Source organism: Melospiza melodia, chromosome 7, assembly GCF_035770615.1.
Source record: "Melospiza melodia melodia isolate bMelMel2 chromosome 7, bMelMel2.pri, whole genome shotgun sequence".
Lineage (NCBI taxonomy): Eukaryota > Metazoa > Chordata > Aves > Passeriformes > Passerellidae > Melospiza > Melospiza melodia.
Window position 1 is genome coordinate 13,796,989 of NC_086200.1, and position 9,403 is coordinate 13,806,391.

The window sequence follows — 9,403 nt, forward strand, 5'->3', positions numbered from 1 at the left end:
TTTAACTGAAGAAGATAATCTAGAAATTAATGACACAGGTGGGCATTCAGGTGAAGTGGGAAAAGTTTAGGATAGAGGAGTCTGGTCCCCTTAGTCCCTCCTGGTCAGCACAAGCCTGTGAATTTTATATATTACTCTGTGCATTATTAATACTAAAAAGGCGAGAAGGGACTACTTATACAGACTCCAAATATGCTTTTAGTGTAGTACATACTTTTAGAAAAACTTGGAAGGGGACTTATAAAAATTGAAAGGAAAGGATTAATACACGGGAGATTGATAATTCAGATACTTGAAGCTTTAAAAGGCTCAAAGAAAATAGCAGTAGTTCATGTAAAAGAACACCAGAGAGGGAGGGATATTAAAGTTAGAGAAATAATTTGGCTGATAAAGAAGCAAAAAGAGCGACCTTAATTGGCAGCTATAAGGAAATTAAGAGCAACATTTAAGGAGGAAAAGTGGGTTTTTCCTGATGGCAGGATTATGATGCCAAAAACCAGTGGCACATTAGATTTTAGATAACTTGTATAGACAGACACACTGGGAAACAAAGACTTTTTTGTGATCATGTGTAGGGATATTTGGAATTGGAAAATAAATTACCCAGGAGTATCTTACCTGTTAAAAGGTAAATAAGAAAGTGTTAAGAAGCCCTCCCTTTGGAGGATGCAAAAAGCCTACTGGCTATTTGAAAAGACCCAAGTTGATTTTATAGAATTGTTTAAAAAGTAAACCGGTAAAAATATTTGTTAGTAATAATAGATCAATTACCTCAGTAAGTTAGAAGCATTTCCAGCAGCTTGAGCTACAGTTCAAATAGTAGCTAAATTTTTGTTAAAACACGATTTATATTAACCCTGATTTATTAAGAAGGAACTAAGCACCGTGGAGTGGCTGTGAATTTCCAAATCGATGGAAACAGCCTAAAAAAAAAAAAAAAAAAAAAAATTTTTCCAGCAGCTGACTATAAAATTGCAATTCCAGAAACTGGAATTGATAACACCTGACACTTGTTGTTAAAACTCATGACAGAGAATAACTAAGGGAGAAGAGAAAGAGAGACAATTGATTCACTTGCCTTGCTATGATTATGTATTTAGCCAGCTAATTATAGAACATATTGCTAGGATTTTTGGTGATACCTTTGAGATTGGGAGACAGGACCCTTCCGGCAGCAATTGAACTAGTGGGGAACTTAGAGCAATTGATTCCTGCTATATTGGCTATAGCACAAATAAAAGAAGGAGCAACTCATAATAATAACATTAATGAAATCAGGAGAGCCCTATGGGAAAAGGGAATGACTGCTCAAAGACCTCCTTTGGATCTTGCATTACATCAGGTAGAGCGTGGAGATTGGGACCTGGTCCGTAGCTGGAGGGAGAGCCCCCTCACACCAAAGTGGGAGGGACCCTACCAAGCCTTACTAACAACGCTAAGCCTTACTAACAACGGACACTGCAATTAGAACCATAGAAAAAGGCTGGATCCATGTGAGCCAAATAAAAGGACCAATAGAACCACCCCGACCAGTGGACCAAAAACACAAAGAACTATGAGTAGGAAGTGAGTGAAATACCGAGAGACCTCAAGGGCTAAGATGAATAGCAGAGAGGAACCTCAGAAAAAATCTTTAAAGCACGAAAAACCCTGAGAGTAAGTGATCGGCAACAACTTAAAGCTGTCTTTAAAGAGGAGTTGTTGAAGACAACGGAAGTGAAACTGGTAAATGGAAAACATGAGGATGGAGACTTTGATATAAATTCCCCTTTAAGCAATACAGATTGTCCAGAAGTCAAGAAAGACGATCCCTGTGATGAGAAGGAGGAATACCTGTAACAAATTCAGAAGTAATAAGTGACCTTGGGTGTATGTATGAATATTGGGATTGGGTATATCGGACTTTTCTGTTGGTAGATAGGAAGTCGGGAGAAATAATCGAAGAAGGGGAAGGATTACCGAACTCAAAATAAGGGTTATATGTAATGCTCAAGGGTGTTGGAGAAATTGTAATCCATTTGTCTGTATTATTTGTATAATATGTAATGAAAGGTGGTGAACCCATTGTCGCAGCGGCTATCCCCCTAGGGGAACATGTTATAACTGTTATTACACACAGCAAAAATTAACTGAACAGACATTGGCACTTCGAATAATATCTGGGACCCTTAAAATAGGCTCCAAGAATTGGTGGAGCATTTATGCTAAAGGAATAAACCCCCAGTATTATTGTTACCACTCAAACGAACCAACACCATTCGTAACGAGAATTGTTGCAGGGGTTTGCCTGAGGTGGATCCTTGATCTGAGCTGTCTAGCTCCTCAGGTGAAAGACACAAAGTGGTCTAGATACCTCCAACGAATTAGGAGAAAGGGGCACAAACCTCCTCCTGAAGACTACCCTTGCTGCCGAGAAGACAGATCACCCCATAGCTCGCAGCAACCGAGTTGATGGGCGAGGCAGAGGGGCTGATAACTGTGGGGGAGAGGGCCCTAGAATAAGACCTGAACAAACTCGGGACCACTCTAAGCAAAAGCAACAATATCAGAAACGACAAAATTTGGAACAGGGAAATTATGGCAGCCGCTATGACAATTGGAAAAACTACCTTGGAATTTTTAGAATACTTTTAATAATGTTAACTATTGGGAATTGTAACTCTCAAACACACGAGCCCTTTAAATGGTCATTAATTAGGTGGGAAGATCAGGTTGTGATCAGTAACATCACACTAACGGGACCCCCTTCATTTAAAGTAAACCTAACGCAGTTAATCACCTCCTGGGGAACTACGCTCCCAAGTGTCGGTTCCTACATCGGTTTTTACATGTGCCCAGCCTCTAACCCTGGAAAAGTCTATTGCAATTACCCAGGGTATAATTATTGCAGATATTGGGGCTGTGAAACAATAGCTCAGGGATTCACCCCAGGGGAAGGACCTGACAGATTTTTACAGGTTGGAAGAGGCCCTCCGGGGTGTACCCCTCCACAATATGCATATGACAGATCAATTTTGGGAGGGGATACTCAGGATCATGCAAGTTTATATATATATATGAATGTCACTCAGCCAGATTACCCAGGCTGGCTAATAGGAAAAACCTGGGGAATCCAAATATGGCAACCAGGGAGAGATCAAGGAGGGATGATACTCATTAAAAAGGAAGTTGTTCCCTATGACCCCGAACCTGTTGGACCCAACCATGTGATAGCAAACTCAGGTAATAGCTTAGGAAGGGTAGAGAATGAAATAGAAAATAACAAGACGCAGGTAGAACAGGTAGAAGTGACTTCGGCTGACGAGGGAGGTAACATACTTTGAAAATGGGATTAATCTTGCACGATGTTTGTGGAAAAAGGGCAGGATAGGACTCCGGGAATTACCCTATCACAAGTAACTGGAAAAGGGAGATGTATTGGAACTGTTCCAGGGAATAAGAAACATTTGTGTCAAATAACTAAATTGGTGCAGGATACCTTAAGACCAGCTGAATGGTTAATTCTGGCAGCTAATACCAAATGGGTATATAATACCCTAGGCGTGACCCCCTGTATCTCTATAACAGCCTTTAATGAAAGCCATGAATTTTGCATACAGGTAATAATAGTCCCCCGGATTATCTATCATCCCAGGGAATACGTGTACTCCCAAAGCCATATTTCAAAACATCATTTGCAAAAACGAGAACCCTTTGCAGCCCGCACGGTTGCGGCATTATTAACCATTGGGGGAGCTGGGATAGGAACAGGCGCGGCAACTCTTGTACATCAACAACAGAGGTTTAAGGCTTTAAGAGCCGCTGTAGATGAGGATCTTGAGAAAATTGATAAATCTATTAATGAATTGGTAAACTCGCTCTGATCACTTTCGGAAGTAGTTTTACAAAACCGAAGGGGGTTAGACTTACTGTTTTTACAACAAGGTGGCCTTTGTGTAGCCCTTCGGGAGGAATGCTGCACATATGTAGATACTACTGGAATAGCAGTAGACACTATGGCCGAATTATGCAAACAAATAGAAAAGAGAGAGAAAGAGAGAAAATCCCAACAAAATTAGGTATTAATCTTTATTCAACTATTCTCCATGGCTTACCACCTTGTTGTCCACCATTGCCGGACCGGTAATCTTGCTGTTGTTAGGGTTGCCCTTTGGGCCATGAATATTCAATAAAATAATTAGCTTAGTGAACTCCCAATCTGAAGCAGCCCATTTGAAGATGATGAAAACAGAGTATAAATCTCTAGGTGCCGTAGAAGGAGAGGACTATTTGGACTTAAATAGGAAAGAACTTCAAAGGTTTAGTGAACAGAATGATAAATAGAAAAAGGGGGGATTGTAACGGATACCCCTGTTCACTAAACCCCAATATAGACAATCATGTGATTGAGAAATACATGGTCAGCCCCGTATGATTGTGATTAAGAGATACATGGTCAACCATATGATTAAGAAATACATAACTGCATAACCTAAAAATAATATATATCAAGTTACTATTGTTTGCTAAATTCAACCATGTATTGCGCAAACACTAACCATGCAAAAGGCTAAGGTTTTGGGAACTAAGAAGAGCTAGCCGAGAAACAGAAACCAGCCAAACACCACCCCATATAAGGAAGGCAAGAGCTCTGAGGTCAAGAGTACAGGCCTGAGGAAGACTTCAAGCCTTCATCCAGCGACCACCAGAGGGTAGAAGACGACCCCCTAGCAACAATTGGAGCATGCGCCAAGGGAAGAACACGTCTACGGAAATGGACCAGTATAAAAAGGGAACTTGTGAGATACTGGGTGCGGCAGTTGGTGGAGTTGGACTCCCCACAACTCCCCTGTCGCCCAGCGCTGCTTTGCTTATTACCTATGCTTGCTGTAATTAATAAATTCCAATTGGGCAACTTAACTCGTTGCGGAGTTCAATTTATACCAGTCAATAATTCAGTGAAGGGGCTGATGTCCTTGTGTAGGGGTTTTATACTGGCTAAGTGCAGGCACACACAAAAAAAACATTTACTCATTTTTCTCTGCTATTGTTGAGCAGAGGAGGGGAAAGAAAAATTCAAGGACTGAGTTGAGATAAGGATTAGAAGAAAAACACTTTGAGCGTAAAGCAAATTCAAAATAAATAGTATAAAAAATTATTAATAGAATTAAAAGTGAGTAATAAGAATTTTAAAAAATCCTTAAAACACCTTTTTTCCAATCCCTCCCTCTTGCCCACCAACAGCACAGAGAGACAAAAGATATGATCTTCAGTCAGTTTGTGACTTCTAAAGATCTTTTTTCAGTTTGCTTAGAGAGTTTCTTTTCCTGCTGTGCTCTGGGGTCTTCCCACCAGAGACATTCTCTGGGAACTCTTCCAGTGTGCTTTTAATTGTTACCAGTAGCAGTCCCACCCAACCTGCTGCAACAGATCTTATTCTGGGCACTAAAAACTCAAAATGTTTCTAAAAATAAATTGCAGTAGCAGTGTGTTTTTGTCTGCTCCTCCAGGTAGTGTGTCATGTTTGAATAGGAAACTTTTGTTTTAAATATTTAGATTGTGCCCTCTCACCCCTGCTCTCCCAAGGGTTTTAAGGTATTACCTTGAACACTTCTGATCAAGTACCTGTTTCTTACAGTGCTTCAGTCTTTGTTAAACAAGCTAAAGCAAAGCTTCAAGTATAGGGCTGAAAAGCAAATAGAATTATCCTGTGTATCTATTGAGTGTCCCTGTTAATTACTGCCTCACTTGGGACTGTTTTCCTTTTTCTGGGCTGTGCAGAGTTAACCCTGTCCTTTATTTAATGGTTTGTAGGAAAATGAGCTGTCATGTTTGAAACGGGAACTGTCATCTCTTAAGGAACAGCTGAGAGCAGAAATGGAAGAAAAGGTGGAGTTTTTTTTTCACTGAGCAGCGGGGGTGAGAGGTGTGGCCTGGGCTTGTGCTGTGGGAGGAGCTGGGTAAGAAATGAAACTGAACAGAAAAACAGTGACTTTGGAATGCTGGGGTTGTGCTAAATCTGGTCATGTATTTGTGTGAACTTTGTAACAGTCTGTGATTATAGATTACATACAAATAAACAAACAACAAAGCAAAACTCTCCTTTATTTTAGTTAATTTTAACTAGCTAAAGCAAAAACATTCCCTAAACTGTAAAGTTTTTCAGTGACTTTTGATTGCTGGGGTTGTACCAAACCTGGTCATATTTTTGTGTGAACTTTGTAGCAGTCTGCGATTGTAGACTGTGCTCTGTAATTACACCAAGAAGATTTTTAGCAACTGAATTCAAATCAATATTTCCTTGCTGTCACATAACTCTTTTGTAGGAGAATCTTGTAAAAGAGCACTCTGGCAGTGTGATTCCTGACAGTGAAAAGAAACACAAGGTAACTTTAACTTTTTAATTGCTTCTACAATTTGGTAATATTTACATTTGTAGAATCAATTGAAGTGCCATGAGAATTTATTTGCATTCAACAAAAGACATTGGAATGCTTTTGACTTCAATCTTTTTAAATTATAGAAAATACAAATTTATGTTCCTGACTCCTAAACCTTGTTTAGATCTATACAGTGAATCTATTCATGTAAAAATAGAAAATCTCCAAATTATATTCCTGAAATAAACAAAAATTAAAATAAAAATAAAAAATGCCTCCTTCAGTACAGGAAGCCTCTTGGGCAGTCCAACATTGAAGTTTTGTAACTCCTAACAGTGAATTTTTCTTGTTGCATTTTTCTGCCTATATTTCTTACTTCTCTGTAGATGAATTTTTTCCCCCTGGGATAAGAAGGGATTTTAAAGGGTCACACCATTCCATGGAGATATTAGACAGCAGTTTCTGGAAGGGCTCTCCCAGTGTGTAATTTTTCTTGCTCAGTTGTTGATTTTTTAATGTCTCTAGAACTGATTTACTTAGTCTTTAAAAGTGTCCATTTGTAAAGGCACTTTTCCTCTATGAAAGAAAAAAAAGCTGATACAGCTGTAAAAATGGTCAAAGTATCAAAGTAGTCCTGATTGCAGAACTCACCCTTCTTCCCTGTCAGGAGTTCACTTGTGGTTTTCACATTGGAACAATGGAATCCAGCACCATTTTGATGTTATCTGTCTAAAAAAGGACTGCACTGGACCATTCAATGCTTCTCAGTTTCACTTCTAGTGAAAAGACTATTTTAAATAACACCAATCTTGATGTAGCTATCAATCTTTCTCTGAAAGCCTTTTCCTGCAGTTTTGTTCCCATTTTCTTTGATGTTTGATAGAGTCCAATGTAGTGGCTACAGTTCAGAATAACCTGAATTTCTGCAGATAAGCACAGAGAACTTAAATACCATGTGCCATGAAACTCAGCTCTTCCATAGCTTCCCCTTCATTCTCCTCATTTGGCAACAAAAATAATATAAAAAATGATATTTCCACCCCACCCCACTTTGTTTGGGTCTTTGCTTCATGTTTGGATGGAAAGATCAGAGTTCCACCATTTCTCTCAGGTGAATTCTGGGACACTCAGACTGTCAACTGGGTCCTGAGTTTGGCTTTAGATTCCATACTTACCCCATAAAATATAATCTAAAAAGAGAAACATTTTCTTTCCCAGACATGTGTTATAAAGACTCCTCCAATGGATAAAATGCAGAGTGGAAGAATGGAAGAAGCACAAAGCTGCCTGCAGGGCAGAGCAGCAGGAAAAAGCAGAAAGTGCTTGTGCAGCTGGACACTGAGTCAGACAGCTCTGAGCACACTGACCTCCTGGTAAGAGCCAGAGAACAAATCATGTGCTGAGCAGCTCTGAGCAGCTCTCACTGCTGGGGCTGAGAATGGAAATAAAGAGTTTGGGCTTCCACATTCCAGCCAATATTTATGTGTATATTTTTAATTTATTGGTTCTTTCTGGAATTGTCATTGTATGTATATAATTAACATTCTTTTTATTGAACTGTTATGCCTCATAATGACATCTTTTTTTTCATAGTCTAATATCCTTAGGGGGAAAGAAAAAGTATTTTTAATATAGTGTGACTAAGTAACTTTTTAATTTATTAGAGCATAGTCTCGGAAGAAGAAATGTTTAAAAATTTGTACAAAGATTATCCACAAGCTTCACAGTTACATTCCACAGCATCAAAAAAGGTATGTTAGCCTTTCCTAAGATTAAACCAAGCAGTTAATCAGATTGTTTACAGAAACGAAAGGATGGCTTTATTTTCCTTCCTAGAGCCCAGCTCCATGCAGTGTGAAATCTCCAGGCTCTGCTCTGAAACTCAAAACCATGAGGAGGATGCGCGAGGCGGGCTGGACTGCGCTCTCCAAAATGGACAGGAAAAGGAAAATTAAAGATGCTGTAAAGATGCTGTAAAGATGCTCTTTGCTTAAAATCCAGAAATGCCCAGTGCCCTGGCATTGCTTGCAGGGCTGTTTTTCTCTCAGAGTTGGTGCTTTGTTGCATTTTTCTGTCATACTCAGTGTGTATAATACTGTGTTCATTCCTTTACACATATAAACTTTATAGATCTATAACTGCAACCCCTGCAGAGCATCTTCCACCTTTCCTCCCTTGTGCTTCAAAATGTTGGGACACAAATTAGCCAATTTTAAATTTGGAAATAAATAGAACTACACAGAAAGTTGTTTCAAAGCTGCTTCTGGCTTAGAAATTAGAAATTCTGGTTTCAAAGAACTTCTGTTCTTTTACATTTACTCTGTTTTCCTTAACATATAACTACTTAGTGGAAGAAATGTAGCTGTTAAATGAATGTTCTTTTACCTGAAGTCCTCTTGCTTTTTCCTGCATTTTAATGGCTGTTAGACCTGTCTTTTTAGACTGTTTTGTTTTCAGTATGTTAAAATGGTTTCGAAACTTCTAAAATTTCAGTAGAATTACTTGTATTTAAAAAGATTTCAGCTTCACAAGGAGTAAAATATGCACGTTATAAGATTGTGAAACCAATGTGAAGATGCCATTAAATTGTTTATCTGAAGTATAAAGTGTGGGACTATTTGTTGTTGCTTTAAATATTTGAACACGGACATAAATCACCCACCAGCCTTCCTAGGGACCAGCAGAACTGCAAGGATAGATTAGAACATCTATTTCTGTATTAATCCTTGGTTAATCTTTGTCAGGATCTCTGGCTGGTCAGAGTGACCCTGAGAAAAGTTCCAAAGTCTCTTTTCCCAGTCTGGTGCTTGAAGAAGGAGTCAGGGCTCTTCATTTCTCAGTCTCAAGGTTGTTTATTTTATCTTATCTATAAAAAATTTTCTCCTGTCCTGCCAAGGTGAGCTCAGCAAGACAGTTCCAGGCACTCTGCCTCCCCCAGGGCTGTGTTATGTCTTTATACTAAAAACGACATATACAATGTTTACAATTACTTTCCAATACCCATCACCTATGTTAGACAGTGAGCTTCTACTCTAAACCAATCT

The 9,403-nt window shown here is 39.1% G+C and overlaps 1 long non-coding RNA gene across 1 annotated transcript; it reads left to right on the forward strand.

Moving 5' to 3' along the window:
- Positions 1-7,642: 7,642 nt before the first annotated feature.
- Positions 7,643-8,958, forward strand: LOC134420514 (uncharacterized). Its single transcript, XR_010028375.1, has 2 exons — positions 7,643-7,732; positions 8,196-8,958. It is a non-coding gene; the product is annotated as an uncharacterized LOC134420514 (long non-coding RNA).
- The last annotated feature ends 445 nt before the right edge of the window (positions 8,959-9,403 follow it).